Source organism: Podarcis pityusensis (genome assembly GCF_964106645.2).
Source record: "Podarcis pityusensis genome assembly, chromosome: 7".
Classification (NCBI taxonomy): Eukaryota; Metazoa; Chordata; class Lepidosauria; order Squamata; family Lacertidae; genus Podarcis; species Podarcis pityusensis.
Genome location: NC_138031.1, coordinates 49,502,610 through 49,522,573, shown reverse-complemented (window position 1 = coordinate 49,522,573; position 19,964 = coordinate 49,502,610). Strand labels below are relative to the sequence as shown.

Here is a 19,964-nt window from a genome sequence, read left to right as displayed (position 1 = left end):
CATACATCCAAGCAACAGTTTTATAGAGTATTCTGCCATATACACTGAAATTGATCTAAAAGGGTTCCCTGCCAAGTTGCATTCCAGCAGTGACCTTCCATTTCTCCTTTTAAGGTTTGCTCCCACAATTTTTGAGCCCCAAATTAGCACCTGTAGAACTTTCAATTAAAATGTAAATTTTGGAGACTAAGCTTCTGTAGACATCCTTAGCTTTTACCACTAGTTTTTTAAATGGCACCAAATTCTAAGAGGCTTTTACTTAATTGTGGGATTAGAAATGAAATATTGTATCTGATCTGATGGATTGTACCTCCAAATCCTGAAATGTTGCTTCAATCTGCACAAACATTCCTTTTTTAATTTCAGAAAGTAAAAGGTTCACAATAAGAAGTCATGGATTTCCATTTTCAACAAAAAAAACCAAGCTGTGACAAGTGAGGTAACAAACAAAAGGAGATTACCTAAAGTGGAATCACAGTTGTTAGTTCCAGACTGCCAGTACTATTCAAACTTGAGGTCAGCTTATTGTAGCTAGTATGAAATATCCAAAGCAGATCTAAATAGAAATTATTACAATTACTAAAGTAAATAAGATAATTAAGAATTGTAGCCAACCATTTTCTCAAAATACAAATATGGTAAACAAATGCTTTAATAAATCTTAACTTTATTTCCTAAATACTTCTAGCTATATTACTGTGTAATTGAAAATAAAATATTGCTTAACACACACTCTCAGTGTGGTTCTACTCAGAAAGCAGCAATGATAATGTTAGTGCCATGTTATTTTTCAATTAACATTTTTCATATGTTACATATTCAATGCCTGATGACTTGCATATGAATGTATAAAATACAGCATTGAAAAAAACTGTGGAGCAATGATGTGAGATAATATGAAACTTCTATTCATACTCTTTGATTTGTGATGGCTCATTCATACATATAGTCACCACTGCTTGCTGCAGTAATTAGATGAGGAATATGCATTTGTGAACCAGCCAATAAACCACGCAGAATCTCTGAGTTGGCATATCATGCAGCCTGGTTCCATTATACTACGGTCCTTGATACCAGTTACAGTAGGATTACATCAGCATAACTTGGCTGGAATCCTATGAACTCACAACAGAAGAGAAAAAAGCAAAGTAACAGCAGTACAAACAAGAAATAACAGCAATACCAACATTCTCACTGCATTCTTGCACCCACCCGCCTCATCAACGGTACATAGAGAATGAGCCCAAATTATTAATGCACAGGATGCCAACATACTCAACACATGGCAATGAAAGAACAAACCCATTATTTTATCTGCAGCAAGACACAAACAGGAAAAAGCTTAAAATAATGTGCTTTATAATTCAATTTTAACTTTAAAGGAAACATGTATTGAAAATGAACTTATGATTACTTTATGAAAAGCAGCTTGTTTAGGGAAATAATTATGCAAATAACATGTTCAGTGGTCATCATATAGCACAATGTGTATTGTCTTATTTTATGGCTTGAAACTGAGCTCAGGGACTAGCAAGTCACCACAGGTATCATCTACTAATCCAGTCAACTCCAGCTTGGTATCCTCCAAGTGTTTGGACAACTCCTACCATCTCTGACTTTTGGCTATATTAGATGGGGTTTATGGAGGTTGTATTCTAAATATTTAGAAAGGACTGGATTGGCAAAATCCCAAAACAGATTTAGCGGGTGGGGAGAGGGAGGGGAATGTCCGCTGCACACATGAAAGTCCTTGTGTGGAAAAAGCAACATCACTGGATATAACCCTGAGTTCTAATATTCTCTCTCTACAGATGCATACCACTGCAGCTTCAGCAGAAGAGAGTCAATAATAATTTCAAGCTGCCTACAGTGAAGGCTGGAGAGCAGGCAGGATTAGATAATTGCAATGATTCTGTGAACCCAATTACAATTTTGCAATAACTGAAAACTTTATGTCTGTGATGTGGTTCTAGTCAGAACTCTATCGAGACAGGGAGATTTGGCTTGGGATAAAACTACAATTTTTTAAAGTAGGCATGCTAGAGAACTAGAACACTTTCTCTGGTTCAATTTTTCTAAAAGCACTTGTATTATCTTACACTTAACATTCTAGCATATACCTATAATTCACATAGCATTCTTTAATGCGATGTAGCAATTAATAACCGCATCATTCTAGCACATCAAACACTCAGGTATGATTTGCTTAAGTGCAATGACAATTGCCGTAATACACCTTTTCCAACACCTGTCCATACATGCTGAATGTTCTGTAATCGAACATAACTCATACTTCACAACAAAGAGCCAGGACAGGGCGCACAACATTGCTACTCAAAGTGGTAGTCCACAGACTGGACTACCACAGACTGGAGCCAGTCCATGAGTCATCAGTTGCTGGTCAGTGGCAAGAAGAAAGCAGCACTGAGAACCTTGCAAAGGAGAACCTTCTTCCATGTATTTTAAAAAGTAAACAATACTTATTTGACCCCAATTATTGGACACAAGGGGGAACTACAGATACAGTGCAAGAGGCACACAGGGTGTTCTGTATATATGGGAGAATTTTAAAAAGCAATTGGTCCTCACTGACCTGGGGCAAAAAGATCTTGTCATGTGGAGGAGCCCTGGCTGCCTAGATAAAACACTATAGCCCCACACACCCTTGCCTGGGAGTAAGGCCCACTCAGTCTCTTTCTGCTTTTTTCATGTCTTTTATTTTCTCTTTCTTCTTAAAGCTCAAATTCAGTGCTTTGTCTCTTTCCTGTCACTGACTCCACTTGTGCTGAAATAAATTCTACCTTTTCTCCCCAGGGTTGCATCACTGCTTTCCGACCCTCTATCAATGCACTCTTCATACACCGTGTATGCTTATCTAATATTTGCTGTAGCTCGGCTTCAAATCTATCGCCTTCATGAGCTGTCACTTTCCTTCCTTCTGCCATGTCAGTTTCACTTACATGCAGATTTGCTGAGCATCCTGAAGCCTCACCGAGAGGTATCGCTTTGAAGCATTTTAAACCATATTTTTCTTTAGCAGTCAGAACCTTGAGACATCTTTCAAAGCTTCCTTCTATTTTTAGCTGTGTTTTATCACTTTTTATGCTTCATATTGGGTAATTTGAGCTACTAGAATAAGGAACTCTCAAATTAAGCAGCTACCTTGGTCCAGCAAGCCCTAGACTTTCCATGCTAATAACTTTCATGAGCTAAAATGTATTCACTGGTGGTCTGCTGATGCATTTAAAATAAGTATTTCCAAACAAATTTTAGCTTCTTGGGTCCTGAGATTCTTAATTTGCCCCAGTGGGTATCACCCATTGCTCTGCCTCATCTGGACAAGACTGTGAAGATTTGAAGCACCTTTGGATACTATTTCTCATTTAATTAATGGCCCATTATGCTGCTTACAATTGCAGAAGAATTACAGCTGAATGCAAGAGCCACATAGGGGAACCCAGCACATCAAAAGTGGAAAAGTGATGAGATATAGGTAACTAAAATGGCTCCACCAAAACAGAAGAAGATGAACGGTCACTACATGATTGGACAGCTGGGCCAACCAGACCCAGGGACTGGGGGAGGGAGATACTAGAGGAAAGAAACTGACATTCTGAAGGGGTCACAATTGGAAAGGTTTAGTTACTGCTATCAAAAGAAACTGATTCCTTGCTGCCATCTACAGGAGGAAGGAGAGACAGTGATTAAACTGCAGTTGCAGTTATTTGCCAAGTTTTCTATATAGTCCATGAACCAGGACTGAAATTCTTACCATACATGATGCAGCGGGGAAACTAGGCTTTATTTTACGCAGTTTGCCCCCCCCCCTGCACACGCATTTGCGTACACATACACACAGCCTGGGAGCCTCAATGGCGCCCTTCTGGAGGCTTCACCTGGGACAAAAAACCTGGCCAGTCCCCCCAAACAGCTATGCCACCCAAGAGATGGAATCTAGGTGGTAGTGCTGCAGCAATCATGTAGTTTTGTGTGCAACAACGACTTATATAAATCTAACCCAGGGCCCCCTTAGTGGTTATACCCAATGTACGCACATATGAAAAAGAAATTGTGTGTTTATGTGCCCAAACTAAGCTTCCAGCAACCTCAAAACATACACCCTTACCTCAAGGAAGAGCATCCTGTATGAAACACTGGTCCAATGCTTCATTTGGGTGCCACACTTGGCTAGTAATATTCAATGTACATGGAAATGAACAAGGAACTGGGAGTGTGCACCCTAAAATAAGCTTTGGGCCACCTGAAATCATACACCCATATACCATATACTGAATGGTCTGCCAACACCCAAAGCCATGCTTTACCTACAAGTGTACAATTGCACCAAGTCATCTGAACTGCCCAGACATGCTTGCTTGGCAAATAGGCTCACATGCACAAACATGTTCAAACTCCAACAGTGGTGAAACTGGGTATTAAGTCCAGAGAATGGTGAACATATAGCTGAGGAAGAATTGGATGGTTATTCTAATGATTAATTTTCAGATGAGCACATCAGATCAGATGGTGCAGGACAAGAAAAGTGAAACAAAATAAAGCCTGAAATGTAGGCTTCTGAAATTGCTATAATTGCTGTTAATATGTGCTGGTAAGAGATACTGATTGGGATGCTAAAAACAAGTATATTAAAGCATTCATAGATCATTTTATTGGTGTCTAATTCATGTTTGAATTAGACGCCAATAAAATGGCGTGCTCTGGTCCATGGGGTCTGGCCATGTCTGGCGTACTCTGGTCCATGGGGTCATGAAGAGTCGGACACGACTAAACGACTAAACAACAACAATTTATGTTTGATGAGCAGGACAATGTTGAACAGCATACACCCACATTTTGAAAAGATCAAGAGTTCAGGCAGTAACTGGGAATTCCTTAGTTCTTATTATACTTAGTAAGGATTAAAGGCATGTTTTATCCTGTCTATAGATAAGTGGTTTGTTTTTTAATGTAGTCAACGCTGCACACCTGGTCACTTTTTGACAAAAATTCACAATTACCAGGGTGGCCTGGCTATTCCAGCGATTGGATCCCATCATTTTCCTTATATAAAAAAGTCCAATATTTTGAGGGAGTGAGTTTGCTGCACAAGAGCTCCAAATTAATTTAAAGTAGGTGATCTGAATTTGCTAGCATGCGATTGTTAATTATGTTGCTTTGAATGCATACTTGACTTTCTTCAGTAATGTTCTATTCTGGATTGTTTTATTTGACGTTTTAATATAGGTTGTAAACCGCTGCGATATTTTTTAATTAAAAATATTAAGCAGTATAAAAATGAAATTAATAATAAAGTATTTTTTATGATTTCTCATACGGAAATTATGACAAAAATGAAGGGTGCTATTGTTAAAATTGTGATTACACACAAAGCAGTTTGATTGCTGTAAGTCTGCTACCCATTCTCCAACTTTTGATTTACAGACTTTTCCAAAAACCATGTTCAGAATCATTTAGCACATATGTTAAGAATTCACCGTCTGTGGCAGTATGGTTCTAAGAACCAGAAGAAAAAGAGCGAAACACACTAATTTGCCTAAAAGTGTGAGGTTTCTGTCTATAGCACCTTGCCTATGCTATTGCAATCATTCTTGCCACTTTGGGCTTAGTGCTCCAATGCTATTCTGATGCTTGGGTAAAAACAACAGCACGGGTGCTTCAATATACTCTTCCTGCTGCCCTGTTTAAGACAGGGACGACCAACTTCTGAATCCTTGCAGGCCACTCCTTCCCAGACACTGCTCTGGGGCTCAGAACTAGACAACCCATGATGACTACATGATGATACAAAATTTTGCATCACTTAGCAACAAGGGCTTTCATACAGATATAGGCACAAATATTATCTTAGTACAAGATCATTTTATCAGGCCAGGGTAGGGGGAAGAGAATGACTGAACAATGAATGCATTCCTTAAAAATATCTAAAGAGGCACGTTAAGAATATAAGAAGAGCCTGCTGGATCAGGCCAATGGCCCTTCTAGTCTAACATCCTGTTCTTACAGTGCCTAACCAGACATCTCTATGAAGTCTGCAAGCAGAAACCAAGCACTGTTCTCCTCTGGTTACCATTATTACCATTACTGGTAATAAATACCTGTAATGGTTCTAGGGGTTGCTCGTGCGTAAACCGGTGCTTATCTCCCCGGCTGGGTGCAAACACCTGGCTGGGTTGCCTAAGTGAACCTTTTCTGTCCGGACAGCCACTCACCCGTGGCTGACTCAATCGCTGGCAGAATCCGTCAGTGGGCGTTCCTTAAACTTCTTCCAGCAAAGAAGCTCTTTGACGCCTAGTCTCCTCCTACTCTCTCTGCGCGAAAGCCTTCTGCACAAGGAGGGCGTGGGCAACGGAGGACCCCTACTCTCCCCGCTGGTCCCAGGCAAGGAGTCATGGGACCGCCTCGCCGCTTCCCCCATCTGCCCCCCTTCTCCACTGGTGCTATGCTGATTCTTTTCCCCAGAAGATGGGCTGCTTCTCCCAATCCCTGGACGCTCTCTGGAATCCCTCTGGCTTTTGCTCTCTCCCTCCGGCACTGATGGCAGTTCCCTGACAATACCCATGGCATCTAGTCTGGTTTACAGAAATTGGGAAAGAATTGCCTTTCAAAGTATCTATTATATTATACACATATTTAAGTTTCCTAGGTGGGGAATCATGGTTTTTTCCAGCACTGAAGGTACCTTGCATATGAACTCAATGTGTTTGATCTAGCCCTCATCACAACCTCGAAGCAGGGGAACATGAGAGAGAACCATGCTGTAGCAAACTGATAGCAAATTTATAATGGATTTAAGATCACTCAGTTCAATTTTCTTCTTTAAAACCACATAAAATGGCAAGATACTAAGCACTATTGAAAATCCCTTTGTAAGAGTTAGTTTTACATAGAGGGGTCTGTTTGTATTACATATCCACTTCAAGGGTAATATTTAATTGTGGTGTTCAATTTGCACAACTGGCTTCCACTTGTGAAAATGGGACTTCCTCTCCCCTCTTTCCCCAACAATCTTTTATACTGGAGTGGGGAACACTCAGGAGCAGAATGGAGGCTGCAGGGGGAAGGGTTAAAGAGGAATCCCACTGCATACCCCCAAGACTCCTGTAGTAGAACCACTTTCAGGAATTTATGGGAAACCAGAGTTCCTCATCAATTTGATACATTTGTCATGTATAGTTGAGATCTGTACCCTGTCAGTCCTACAAGTTATACACCATAGCTACATCCATGAAGTGGAGTCCCAGTATTTTAAACACCAGCTGATAGAAAGTTTTCCAAATGTACAGTGAAACTTTTAATCAGTTAAAGATCTTTCTAATCAACTAAATGATATGCCTGATTAACTATTCAACACATTTTGATCTATGTTAAATATGTATAAAAACTGCAGATGGCAGCCACCATTTTAGCAGAGATATAGTCCCTTTACTCTCAAAAAGCTTTTCTTATAAACTGGTGCATTTAGCAATATATAGGCACGCTATCTAAAAGAAACAAATTATACTATTCCCTTGAAAATGAACTTTTGCATGTAAGTTTATGTGTATTAATTGATTAACACATCTGATGATTAGCTAAGATTTCTTAAACAAGCTGAAAGCTCTAATTTAAATAAGTTAGGATGCAGCAGTTTGTAGCTCCATCTCTAATACTAGTTATACTTTTAAATTTTAATATACTAAAGAGTACAATGTGAAAAGTTAAGAATTTTATCTGTCACCTTTCTCCACTTAGTTTCTAAGGCAACTTACAAACAAAATTAAACATTACAAACGGAATAAAACAATTAACAGATTTTAAAAATTACATCTAAAATTAAATCGAAAACCAACAGCAACAGCAATAAAACCAGAAGACTGAAATTAAATACTGCTAAAAGTTTAGTAATAGAAACATTTTCAACTGGTGTCCAGAATCTATGTCTAATCAGGGCTCCATAACAAACATAAGAGGGTCAGGTCCATGGGTCCATCTCTAGTCCGGCATCATGTTCTCACAGTGGTCAATCAGATGCCTGTGGGAAACCCGAAAGCAGGTACCAAGCACAAGAGAACCCTCCCCTTCTGGGTAGTGGTGTGCAGTCAGTGGACTAGGGGGTCTAGGCTAATCCCCTAAATGTTCTCCTGGCGCCTCCTTCCCAAAGCCCAGAAAGCTTATGCCTGGCTTAGGGGAGGAGGAACGATGCTCCAATGGGTCCAAGAGCCCGCCCACAATTTTGGGCTTTGGGAAGGAGGCAGGAGGGCTCCAGCATCCTGTCGGGAGGCCTGGCCTCCATCCCAAAGTGCAAGAGACTTCTGTCCAGCTTAGAGAGAGAAGTGCAATGCTCACATGTGAAATGTTTGGATGTCTTGATGTCATGTGCACTTCATCAACCTCGCAAACTGGCACCTCTGGCCCCAACTGTTCCCCTATGAAAAATTTCACCATACTCCACTGTCCCTGGGATTGCCAGCAACTGATGAACAGAGAAGCAGCCTAACTTCAAAGGACCTCCAGAGCAGGACATCAGATGATCATATCCATGCATGAGCAGATTTATACAACAGAGAGCAACTTTTATTCCTTCAGATACCCTTGCATATGTTGGTAAGGGCTTTATGGGTCCAAAATAACATAATGAATTGCATCCAGAAACATGAAACAAATTTGAAAGTGAAGGTTTATCAATATTGTTATGACGTTCCACATGACAAGTCCTGATTAATAATTCAGTCTCCATATTCTGTACCAGTTCTATTTTCTGAACATTTTTCACTCGTAGCACACTGCATTAACTAACATGGACTAATGGGCAACCATGGCAAGCTTCTGGTTGTCCATTAAAGGCCACAAATAGTGTAATCAAACAAAGTGGTTATCAATCATACCACAGACTGCATTTGAGCAACAATAGAATTCCAAGCTGCATTCTTCTCTGTGTGTGATTGGCACGTAAGTACCTGTACACCCTCATTTTTAAGTCATTATATTCATTACTATTCTGCTGCTTGCTGTCCACACCAGTGGACAGAGCTTGATGAAGTAGTGCTTCTTTGCTCCTTCCCCTAATCATTCCTCCCAAGCTCTCCTGTTACAGTACATTTCCTATGCATAAGAGCAAACATTACTTGTTTTACTTGTCATGTTTCACATTGGAGAAAAAGGAGGCATGGGAAACAACCAATAAAACAATACAAAAATGTTAAAAACAACTCTAATACCCTCATAATAATTTCAAAGTTGCCAGAAACAATCTGTCAACCACCAAATGCCTGAGTAATGGCCTCAAATTCCACCTAAACATTAATAATAAGGGGAAAGATACACCTAATCAGGAAGAACAGTCTGTAAATGGGAGCCCACTAACCGAAAGGCCCTGTCATAGACCAACACCAGTCAGGGAGCATCCAGCAGCTATATTGTATCAACAAATCCTCCCCTTCCAACTTTATGGCCTGAGACAGTTGATGTCCTTATGGCCAACTGAGTCAGAAAACAGTAACGTGAATTTTGAGTTGCAATCTTACACATACTTCCTTGGGAGTAGTCCCTATTGAACAAAGTGCTCCTTTTTAAAAAGTTAACATGCTTAAAGATTGAACTGTACAACATACAGCAGCTAACTGGTCAGCTAATAGCCTGAGAGTTCACATTAGTATGAAACACTGATGAGGAAAGGTGCAGATTTTTTAAAATTGTAAGTCAGCATTCAGATTTTCTTTATATTCATTCTCGCCTTCCTAAATGGGAACTATTCAGTTGGGAGCCACCCAGAGTGGCTAGCGAAACCCAGCCAGATGGGTGGGGTATAAATAATAAATTATATTATTATTAACCATTATTTGATTGACATTTTTATTTTACCCTAAACATGGTCGCAAAATTATATAGTTGTGCTTATGCTTCTTGGGTTTAAAACAAATGCTTTAAAATTTGTTCATGCATTTTAGATTATAAAATGTTTTTAAAACATGATTTTAAATTATTTGGAAATAAAAAAGCTTGATTTTATTATAACACTTGTTTCTATATACTATTAATTTAGGATTTTAGTTATTTTTAATAATATTTTTGGCAGATGCATATCAATACTGCCACACTGAAAAATGCCAGAATGTTTTACAACAGATTGTTCATGCAGCAGATATGGGTGGTAACATAAGTGTTGTCTCTCTGAATACTAAACAAGGGAAAACAGTTTAGTGCAAAATTACCTGATTTTGGTCGCTGTTTATTAAACACTTGCAAAAGCTTAGTTACATAGTTCCCACCACCAATCCCAAAATCAGGCCAAATACTTCATACACCTGATTCTCAGTATGTTTTTCATTCCAGTGCATTAAATTGTTTTGTGCCACTTCTTCCCTCACCCCACCGAAGTTAGGGCAATCTTTACAGCATTATAAATCTTACTCTGGAACAGAGTACCAAATTTTTATACTACCTTCATAATCTGCATCTGTCACCATTATCCAGACTGTAAAAGCATTCACACTGTAGTGCCTTTACATTTTAACCTGTGCTGGAACAGTTTTAATTGCTGCTCTTTATGCTGCTCTTTATTTACTAGTGGGGTTTTTTAATTGAAATATTTTCCATTCATTGTCTCTGTTTTTAAGTCTTAGCAACATGTTAATTTAAACCAAAATAGAAAGTACATATAATTTTAAATATTTTTCTCATTTTAGAAGATGAAATGGTATTTTGCTTATTTAATAACTGCCTTTGCTCATTATACATGTAGATCTGAAGTACAGTATATTATGAACAAAGAAATGGGACTTCTACTGTACTGACAGTCATTCTGTATGCTACTTGTGGATAATTCTCTACCTCCAGAAGCTGAATTCTAGTGCCTATGTCAACTTGTCAGACTCTGGCAAGTTGACATAATTTTGACTTAGAAAAAGATATGCTTCTTTACTTATATGTGAATGCAACCTTCAACCTGACAGATTACCATCAGGTCACCCTGATGAAAGTCATTAGGATTTGGGGGGCATAGTATCATTAGTACACTGATAACACTTGCCTCTCTTTCTCCATACAATCTGAATCAGGAGAGGCCATGTCCAGTGCCTGGACACAGTAGTGGGATGAAGAAAAATGAGCTGAACTTGAATCCTAGTAAGATGAAGGCACCATGGATGAGTTGTTCCTGTGTCTAAGAATTTGGTAAATTGCCTTTGCTAGATGGAGTTCTGCTCCTCCTGAAGGAGCGGGAATGCAGTCTGTGGATGCTACTGGATCCAGTTTTGTAAACAAAGGATCAGGTAGCCTTAGTGGCAAGAAATGCCTTTTACCACTTGACTGATTGATTTCTATACCGCTTAATATATTAAAAATATCTCTAAACAGTGTACAAAAAAAATGAAGCAACTACAGATAACTTTAACAAAATATTACAGAAATACAGTTACATATAAAAAGTTACATTAATACAAATATATTCATTTTCCTTCTGGCACACCCTCCCTCCCAGCCTCTGGGTTCTCACCCAGGGTCCAACAACTCTCAGCTCACCCACAAAAGTCTCACAGTGAGACAAGATCCTGGAAACAGTGGACATCACTCTAGACATCATCTCTAGACTTGCATTTTAAGGGCAGGCCCAGGGTGGATTGTACTTCCTCAAGGTACCCACAGCTGTGTCCCATTCAACCGCACTCTCCACACCCAGGTGTCGCAGGTTTGCTGAGTTTCCCAAATAGGAAAAGGGCCCTCCTCCACTCGCAGCTCTTTCTTCACCCACTGTCCTCTCCTACTCCAGCTGCTTGTGGCTAGTAACATCCATTTCTGAGCAGGGAGAGCTTGACCATGGTAGTTCAGGCACTAGCGACTTCAAGACTGGATTACTGTACTGTAACACACTCTACATAAAGTTCCCCTTGTGCATGATTTGGAAACTGCAATTAGTGTTCAGAATGCTGCAGCAAGGTTGTTGACGAGAATGAGGCCTTGAAAACTTACAACAGCTCTAGTCTGAAGTCTGCTGATTTGTCAGCTGGTCAAGTTCCAAGTGTTACTATTGGTAATTAAAGCTGTTAACAGCTTGAGACCTGTTTACTTGTGAAAGTGCCGTACCCCATATACAGTGGTACCTCGGGCTACATACGCTTCAGGTTACAGGCTCCGCTAACCCAGAAATAGTGTTTCAGATTAAGAACTTTGCTTCAGGATGAGAACAGAAATTGTGCTCCGGCGGCGTGGCAGCAGCGGGAGGCCCCATTAGCTAAAGTGGTGCTTCAGGTTAAGAACAGTTTCAGGTTAAGAATGGACCTCCGGAACGAATTAAGTACTTAACCTGAGGTACCACTGTATAGCCACTCAACCACTTTGATCTGTGGAACTGACAGTTACATAACACTCATTCTACACTTGTAAGAAATCAATATTTTAGGGTGGCGGAATATACCGTACATTCTGGAACTCCCTGTTTACTTGTACTTCTTTTTGGAGCCTGCTTAGTTTAGGCAAACCTATCCAGACATATAGAAAGCTGATATGTGTTTTAATAGTTTTGTTCAATTATTTTTCTTCTGCCTGGCCTTTGGCTTGGAATCACTTTGATTCCCTTCCCCTCTTTCTTTTTTCCTTTCTCCTCCTGTGATGGAACTCCTATTTAGGGACTTCCCTGGCTTTTTTCTGGCCCATGTAGGACCAGTCCGGATAGTTAGCCTTGGTGAAGACTTGACGTTTTCATCCCCAAAAAAACATTTTTGATTTTTGTTTCCATTGAAATGAGGCTGCATTTTAATGTTTTAATGCTGTATTTTACTCTTGTTTTTAAAGTTGTATTTCAATCAATTTGTTTTTATGTCGGTTGTTAGCCACCCTGAGCCCGGTCTTGGCTGGGGAGGGCAGGGTACAAATTATTATTATTATTATTATTATTTTAATGTTTCTAAATAACCGTTTTAAAACTGTCATTTATTGATAGTTTTGTTTATTTCTGTAAACCACTTAAAGGTTTAGCAATATAAAAAGGCTGTGAAATAAAACAAATAAAATTAACTCCATTTTTTAAAAAAAGTCATATATTCAGGTTAAAGAAAATTATAGGAAGCACAGTGGGTGGGTGGTTTCAGTGTCTGGGAGAATGGTCATTTGCCTGCCCTGGATGGAGTAACTCTGTCTGGAAAAATGGGTGCACAGTCTGGGAGTTCTCCTAGATCCATCTTTGTCACTCAGGGCTCAGGCAGCACTGGCTGTTATGAGTGCCTTTCACCAGCTGCAGCTGGTACACCAACTATGACCATTATTGGACAAGGATAGCCTGGCTGTAGTGATTCATGCATTGGCAAGCTTAAGACTAGACTACTGCAACGTGTTCAATGTGGGGCTAGACTTGCGCCTGGTATGGAAGCTTTTATTTATGAGGCAATAAAAGAAAATTTGATAAAGATGTTTTACAGATGGTATCTAACACCAACCAAAATATGTTAAATGTATACATAATTTGTTTTTATGTACACCACTTAGAAATATTAATGATTAAGCAGTATATAAATAACTTAAATAAATAAATAAATAAATAAATAAATAAATAAATAAATTGAGCAGTATCATTTTTAACAATAAGTTTTTTGTCCATCCTGAAAAAGTGAACAATCTTGCTTAATATCCTTGTAGGCATAAAGATAGAACCATACAGGAATCTAAATATTTTCTTTACACAGTGCACATGAATTGCTTGATCAGAAGTTCCAGATTATACCCCTAGAATGTCAGAGATCTGATTATCACAGCAACGAGTTACAGGCATGGAGAAAATATCTAAATTTCCGAAGGGGGGATTTTATTTAAATGAAAGATTGAATAATACTTTTTCTTGATGATTTATATCACACTGGGGATGAGGTAATCACTAGGAAGCTGGTGTAGCTATACAGAATTCCAAGATAATGGAATTTCTAGATCCAGATATAGAAGTTCATTCGAAAAACTGGTCCAGTCTTTTGACTGATCCAGAAAATCATTAGGTACCAAAACAATGGAACTGGAAAAAGTGGGCGTGCAATCATTTCCATCTCTCTCTCTCTCTCACACACACACACACACACACAAACACACGCCTTTAATAATATTTAAATGTTATGACTATTCAAGATAATGATTTTTTTAAATGGCCAAGTTATTTTTTAAAAATACAAAAAAAGGTTGGGTCACAGTATAATTCTCCTCAGACTTATTTTTTTATTTGCTTACTTTAAGAATTTATAAACCACTTCCCAACAAATGTTTCTTAAGCACTCTACAATAAAGGTATAAAAAAGAACATATAGTACACACAGCAATGTAAAAACAAATCTTAAAAACATCAAATTGCACAAATTCAGTATACATTATAAAATGGCTGAGTCACACTTTGGGGGGGGGGATGCCCTATTAAATATAGACATTTTCAGTAGCTGGCTAAAAGCAAGAAAATGAAACACTTGTCTAATTTTAATTGGAAGCCAATTCTAGAACTTAAATTTCTACTTTTCACATGCTAGCCTCTATAGGTTTCTTCAATCATCCAGAATATGAAATTCTCAAAAGGTTCAAAGAAAAAAGTCAGTAAGTGAACAAGGCTTCAGATGAGCAACAGATACAGTGCATCCATAAACAAAGGACATTAAATGACTGGACATATTACACGTGTAGGTCTTTGTTTTTAGGAAGAACTGCAGAGTATTAATGCCACATTATATGGTGTCAGGGAGCCATAATTTTGAACTATACTCAACTTTGGTCAATCATTCAGGGGAAGGCTTATTTGAACAGGTTCAAATAAGAGCAAGAGCACAGCACATCACAGGACAGGCAAACATGTTAGAAAGGTTAAGAGAGCTGGGTCAGATAGAAACAAGGTGTCTTGAGAAGGAATTTGAATATTTTCTGTAGCTAGATTCAATAAGGCTAGTAAAACACGCGGGGAAATTTAAGTAAATTCTAACTATGGAGGCAACTAACATTTATAATGTTTTCAATGATGAGTTCAGAATGGTGACCAGAAGGTGAAGAAAGTAATGGTCTGTATATTTTTAAATAGATTTTGAGCCAAGACTTTATATTTGGGCAGCTCTGCCTCCTTTATGATCACCAGAGGTTACCATAATTGGTGGTTCTAAGTGACATAGATCTACATACAAGGAACCCCCCTTCTCTGTCCCCCAGAGAAGTGAGTGTGTTTTGCTTCATGCTCAGGAACTACCTGCTTGCTGCATTTGACTACAGAAAAAATATTGTCCAAGCTTGGAAAGCTAGGAAACATGGGAGGCTACCGAGGGTAGCTCTCCCCTTGTAGCATTTGTCCTGGTTCACTTGCATGAGGCCTATGCTTTTTTAAAAAATACTAAATTGCTGTTTAAATTATGAAACATTTGCTGCACACACCTACACCTATTTTCTGCATGTGGCATCCAGTAATAATTGTATGCGTGGTATAAAGTAGCGTGTGGACAGGAAGAAGCTGGACCAGACACTCATCCCTAGTACTGTACCTACTAGGGTAAGAGATTGTCCAAGGCCACACAGCACCCAAGTCAAACTCTTCAAGCTCTCAATACAATATACGCTTACTAATACTACTGTGGCTTTTATGATCTTCACTTTCAAACACTGAAGCAGGAATAGCAGTGTCAAAAGTTAACAAAGACACAGCACTAAAAATCTTCAGCACAGGAGGCTGTATCTTAGACGTCAAGCATAAAGTTCAATGATCCCAGCGAATTACACACGTGTTGCACTAGCATAACCTTTTTTTTAAAAAAGATCTGTCATCTGCTCTACGAATTTTAAACATGAGCCATCAGAATGATACTGGCAATAGCATTTCCTTTACGCTCCAGAAGCACCATTTTTTTTGAAAAAGAAATTACTTACTGCACGTTCGTTGTTGCTTTCTCTCCCCCTAGCAGCCTGTCGAAACACACGCAAACGCTGGCGCGCGCTAACACACACACACACACACACACACACGCTCAACACTGCCTCTTCCCTTTAGAAAGGGCTGACAATGCTGCAGACCAAAAGAACTCAGTCCTATCAGCATTATTATTATTATTCCTGAACGCGATTATCCTGTCCTCACTCACAAAAATATAAGCCTCAGCGCGGGGCGGGGAATACGAGAGAAACCACGTATCACAGAAACAGCCCCACAAGGAGGGAGAAGCAGTGACAGCAGCGGCAGCCATGGCTCCAGCTGCAGCAACAACAGTGACAGGCTGGGATCGAGGGAGCCAAAGGGCTGCCGGATGGAAAGAGCTCCTTCTTCGGGCTGACAGTCCTCGTGCACAGTATTAGAAGCGGGGGCGGGGGGGGGGGAGCGGCGAGGGAGGAAGGAAGGCACGACGACGCACCGAAGGAAGGTGTGTCAGGAGATCTCCTCAGAAAGGGCTCGTGCGTGTTCCATGTAGGCAAAGAGGTTGCAGTACCTCCATTACGAGGAAAGGCAGCGCAAGAAAGGGGGAGTGTTCTCGCTCTCTCTCTCTCTGCTTTTTAAATGTACACCCAAAGAAAGCAGGGCAGGAACAGGCAGCAGCAAAAAGGAGCCCACTTCTATACGAACCGCGGCTCCCTCCCGCCTCACGGGAGGTTCAGGGGGTGCTACAGACTAGGGTGGGCTGCCTCGCGCTCGTGCGCGCCCGCGCGCGCGCACACCCACCCACCCACCCACACCCACTGAAAGGGGCACATATATATTCTATACACTCACCTCCGCCACAGAATAGGCTGCATAAAGGGAGCCCCATTTGCAGAAAGGAGGGAGTTTTGACAGACACGCACGAACATATGACACCAGGAAAGGAAGAGGGGGAATTTCAGAGCGGCGCCAAGCCGTTTCTAGAGCAGTTGTTTTCTTCTTTAGTGTCTCCTTGCCACCCTCACCTGTAAAGGGGGTGACCTACAAGGGGGGTGTCCTACAAAGGGGGTGTCACTCGCGTAACTGCCATTGCTCCTTCCCTCCCCGCCTCCCCCCCCCCCGCGGAGTCTGCGGTGGAGATACTGGTGGTTTCCTCTCCTTACCTTCTCTCAGCGGAAGGGAGGCGGCTCTTTACAAGAAGCGCCGTCCTTTAAAGAAGATCCGAATTCCGCAGCCACCCCCTGCCGGTCAGCGGCGCCTGGAGTCTCAAGCCCGCTCCGAAAGCCACGGCAAGAGTCAGGTTTTGACGACACCCCTTCTCTCCTCTCGCCCCCTCCCCTCAGCTCAGTCGCTCCCCTTTCCCTTGCCCCTCTCGCTCGCTCTCCCCCCACCCCCTCCGCTTTTCAAGCCCGTCAGAATGTCGGTTTGTGACTTTCCACGCGGATTGGCTGAAGCGCCCATCACGTGACCTGCAGAAGGGCACCAGAAACGGGTAGGCACGCGCCGCCGCCGTGAGCGTTAAAGAGGAAGGGGGGGAGGATTTTAGAGGGCACGAGAGTAAGAGCCAACGTCATAATCACCCTCTTGTCAGAATTCCTCGGCGTTCCACATAAGAAATGCTACTTTCTCCCTAGTGTACCACGCAGATGTAAGGGAGAAAATAAAAGGAATAACGGGCCCTGACACGGTTAGAGGGCGGAGACAGAAAGCGAGTGCCTGGTGCGCATGCGCGCCCGTCGTCTAGTTTTTCCTTCTCGGGTGGCGCTGCTGGAACTTTCTGGAAATACTAGCGGCGGTGGTCCGAAGAGGCAGGCTACGGGTAAGAGAAGGAACGCGCGGGCTAGGCTTCCTCGCTTGGGCCGAATGCGAACGGAGGCATCTTCGCCCCGGAGCCACTCCTACAGGTCACTCCCTTCCCCAGGGAAGGGCTTTCCGGCGGCGGTGGCGCAGTGAGTTTTCATAAACACCGAACGCGCATGCGCGGCTGGTGTGTGTGGCTCCGCCGCATCCTAATAAAAGCGCGGAGGTTGCGGGGGGGGGGCAGCAGTACGCAGGGCTTTGCTCCCTTGTGAGGACTACAGTCTCACGGGGCGAACGCGTGGGGAACAAGGGCTTCTGCAAAGACAACCGAGCACCGGTTCACGTTGCACGAGGACTGAATTAGCCTCCCCACCACTGCAGAGCGTGCAGCCGCTGTGACCGTTTTTTGTGGTGTGTGGTCTCAGTAAGCGATATGACGAGGTAGCTCCGCGTTGGAAACGAAAACCAGTTGAGAGTGGATAGTTGGCATTAGCTTAGTATAGCAGGGTAGCGCGTAGTACTTGTAGTACTCTTCACGTCACTGGTTCCGACTAGGAAAAATAGCTGGGAACTTGAACTAGTGGTACAATTATATGCATTTGAGGCAACTTGATAAAATACTAGATCAGCTTTAAATATGATATATAGCGTTCTGGAGTAGTCCCCTTCACGTCCTACATGCAGACAGACACCTAGAAACTCGTGTGACGAGCCTGATCTCGTCAAGATGTCTTCTCAGAACTACTGCCAAGCAGCTGGACGAATGAGTTTTATTTCTTTAGAAAGTCGCTTTTCATAAGAGTTTGTAGCTCAAGGCTTGTTAAAATAATGTAAGGTTCTATCATTAACCATCAAAAGCTGTCACGCATAGTACTAGACTTTGTGTTCTATGTAGTAGACTCACACTGGGGTTTGTTAGCTTTAGCTCAGCATCCTGATGGGAGTTAACAGATCTGGATAAATTCATGGGTGATGAAGCTATCAAGGACTAGGTTCAATGGCTATGTACTACCTCCACTGTCAAAAGGCAGCATGCCTTTTAATAGGCATTTGCAGGGACTTGCAGGTGAGGAGAAAGCTGTAGCACTCAGGTTATGCATTGTGGGCTTGATGAACATCTGCTCAACAATATGTGAACACAGAGCTGGATTACATGGGGCTTTAGCCTGATGCAAGAGTCTTATATTCTTATTATTTTAAAAAAATAAATTTTGCAATATTTACAAAGCAGAGTGGGTGTGGTTAATTGACCATAAGAATTGGATTTAGTTTTTTGAGACTCTATGCTTTGGTTTAACATTCATATATTCAGGTTCATTTTGAACCAGGCTAAGAGATTTGCCATAAGAAGTTTTATAAAACAAACTGGATACTGTGTATTGTCAGGATACTAGAAGGCTACTGTTCGCAAACATACAGATGTTGTCATAAGCACAGGCCCGGTTTCACAGACCTTTGATACTGCATAAACCCATAAAAGGCATCAACAATAAGGCACATGTCCAGAAGCATAAAATTCTGGGATCGACATTCTGCAGTTCATAGTAGGTGCAATTTACAATTTCCATTTGATTTGTGAAAAATCAGAAATTAAAACATATTAAAGTTCTAAATTAAAAGTTTATTAAAGGTGATACTTTGTTGGAAAGGCAATTAACTGGTTATAGCTTTTCCATCCACGCATGCCAAATACTTATCAGAGTTTTAAGTCCTGGACTTTCCCCGCATCAAGTTAGTGACAGCCACTGCTAAAACATGATTAAATACAGTTGCTGTAAGGAATAGAAACATCTGTCTAACCTCACAAGACCAGCTTTTAGATGCTTTAAAAATAAATTTTGGGAGGATTGTGCAGAAGCAATCATGAATCTAAAGATAATCTCCTAACTTCTCTCCGTAGATTGCAATTCTAGTTCAAGAGTACACTGTGTATCTAATAATTTAAGTAGGTTTAGCTGCATAACATACACATTTAAAGTTAAAACTTACTTTTTTTTGTTTTTTTCACTACATGTAAGTGAACTTCATGAATGAAGTTTGGAGAGGAAAGGCGGAATGGTAATGTAGTCATTTCAAAATATTTTACTTTGAGGAGCGTACATTAAAATCTGCTTCAAATTACGCAGTATATTACCCTATCTGAGTTCTGGCTTCTTACATTAAACATCCCCTGTTGACAGCCTGATAACTCACAGCTCACTGTTCTGAAGTATAGGTAAAGGTACCCCTGACTGTAAGGTCCAGTCGCAGACGACTCGGTTGCACGCTTACCTTGCTCTATAGGCCGACAGAGCCGGCGTTTGTCCATAGACAG

At 41.0% G+C, this 19,964-nt stretch overlaps 1 protein-coding gene across 4 annotated transcripts in view; it reads right to left on the bottom strand.

The window, feature by feature from the left end:
• ANKRD12 (ankyrin repeat domain 12) overlaps nt 1-17,165 on the bottom strand; it is a 48,808-nt gene extending 31,643 nt beyond the window's left edge. For 2 of the 4 annotated variants that reach the window (XM_081014089.1, XM_081014092.1), the window contains exons 1-2: nt 17,014-17,165; nt 462-556 (exon numbers count right to left, since the gene is read on the bottom strand). The gene's annotated coding sequence lies outside the window, so the exon portion shown is untranslated. Of the gene's footprint in view, nt 1-461; nt 557-16,702; nt 16,923-17,013 lie in introns of those variants that run through there. The other 2 variants (XM_081014090.1, XM_081014091.1) reach the window with 2 other exon arrangements.
• Nucleotides 17,166-19,964: the final 2,799 nt, after the last annotated feature.